The sequence below is a fragment of the Morone saxatilis genome, unplaced genomic scaffold, assembly GCF_004916995.1.
Source record: "Morone saxatilis isolate NCDOM2014 unplaced genomic scaffold, NCSU_SB_2.0 Contig0, whole genome shotgun sequence".
Taxonomy (NCBI): Eukaryota; Metazoa; Chordata; class Actinopteri; family Moronidae; genus Morone; species Morone saxatilis.
Genome location: NW_023339650.1, coordinates 19,278,562 through 19,280,693, shown reverse-complemented (window position 1 = coordinate 19,280,693; position 2,132 = coordinate 19,278,562).

The window sequence follows — 2,132 nt, the reverse complement described above, 5'->3', positions numbered from 1 at the left end:
CACATTTCTTGTAAACTAGACTGTAATAAAGCAACAAGCAGGTAACAATGAGAAAAAAACAGACTTAAAGCAAATACATTGACTCAAACAGATAGATGTTTATGTGTGTATCATCATGCTGGTGAACCTTGGTACGAGATAAACAACTAACCTGAACATATATGGACATGATCAACAGACTCCACTTTGCTGGGTGTGTGAGTCTGGTGGTGATGAGTTCCTCTTTTTGCGTGAAGCTGCAGTTTATAAGATTGCGCCTCTCTGTGCTCGACTCAGTGATTATTTTGTAAAGCAGTTGACAATAACAGTGATGGCAGAGACTTTTTGAACCTGGAACCATGAATAAATAAATAAATCATGACTGAATGATCACTGACTCTTGTTTTTCTGCATGTATGATGTCTGGTTTGGGCATTTCTTGTAAACTAGACTGTAATAAAGCAACAAGCAGGTAACAATAAGAAAAAAACAGACTTAAAGCAAATACATTCACTTAAACAGATAGATGTTTATGTGTGTATCGTCATGCTGGTGAACCTTGGTACGAGATAAAAACTAACCTGAAACATATATGGACATGATCAACAGGACTCCACTTCCTTTTGCTGGTTGTGAAGTCTGGTGTGATTGATGTCCTCTGCTGTGAAGGCAGTATAAATCACGCCTTCTCTGTTCCCATCTCAGAGTTATGACTTGAATAAAATAAAAAATGTGTATAATCTGCTTCTATAATCTGTAAAATCCAAGTTGCTGCCCATAATATATAAAATTGATGGGTCACATGAAAGGTGCTAAATAACATGTGCAATCAGAATAAACAATTCAATCAATTAAAAAATCTTTTATAGCTCTCTGAGAATTTGCTTTTTCTGCTACTGACGGACTGAAATATTCCATGGACTTGTTAATTTGGTAGGAAAATAAATCAGGTGACTTCCCCGTCAGACCTGTGAAGGTTACAGGAACATATGAGTGTTGAGGATCAACTGGTTAATGGTTCTTTTCAATAAACAAATAAAATACTTCACGGGTTTTTTCTTTATTCATCTAGAATCAGAATCAGAAGTTTGTTTATTGCCAAGTATGTTTCGGCCTACGAAGGAATGGTGACCTGTGCAGTTGGTGCATAAAATATACACTATTTACAAATACAATTAAACAAATATACAATTATTCAAATCACACAAAAATCACACAGAAAAAAAAAAAGTTACTTTTTCAAAAATTAAATAGATAAAGATAAGGGAAGAGAAAAAGAGAAAAGCTGTGCAGCAAGGAACGTTGGGTGCATTAATGTAATGCATACTTTATATACAGGGTGGGTATAATTAGTCAATGACAGTGGGTAATCCGGGCCTTCGTTAAGGAGGGCCAGTTGCAGACGGGGGAAGAAACTTTTTTATGGCGAGACGTTTTTCAGTCCTGGATGGACCGCAGCCTCCTGCCAGGGAGGGAAGTATCTCATAAGGGATTGTGGACTTGGGTGGGAGGTGCAAGGGGGGTGCTGTCAGTCCTTGTGGTGTGGGTACTCTGTCGCGGGGGTTGTGCTGGCGGGGCTGTGGGGATCCTTACTCTGCCTTGGATGTAGAAGCCTTTCTTGGGGCCCCCGTTGGTGCTCACAGTTCATGTTTTGAGCGCTCTTGTTTGGAGATCGAGCACAGTCTTGCCCACGGTTGGGGGGCCGCGTTCGGCACCGGAGCCATGGTGTGGGTGGGGCATGGCTGCGGGGAATTTTTGGGCTCCTGTTTTAGTGGTGGCACCAGGGTTTAGGTGGCTGGGGTAGCTGTTGGCACGACGGGGCGGGCCCCCGTAAGAGGCCTGGGAGATGGGGAGGGGCGCAACCTTCTCATCTGTCGCTTTCCGAGCGGATGCGCTTGCGGGTCGTACCGCGGGGAGGGCGCGGTGGCGGTGTAGGCTGGAGAGGCGAGGGCGGCCGCGCGCGGGCGGGCCGGGGGAAACGTGGGGACGACTGTGGAGGGCTGGAGGAGGGGCTGCAGTTGAGGGGCTGCGGGTGGAGGGTAAAGGGGCGGGGGCTGTTTCTCTGGGGGGGAGGGAGGGATGAGGCGGAGGAGTCGGGTCCAGAAGGGCCAGTGAGGCCCGTTGGAGGCCGGACTGAGGGTGATGTTATCTCT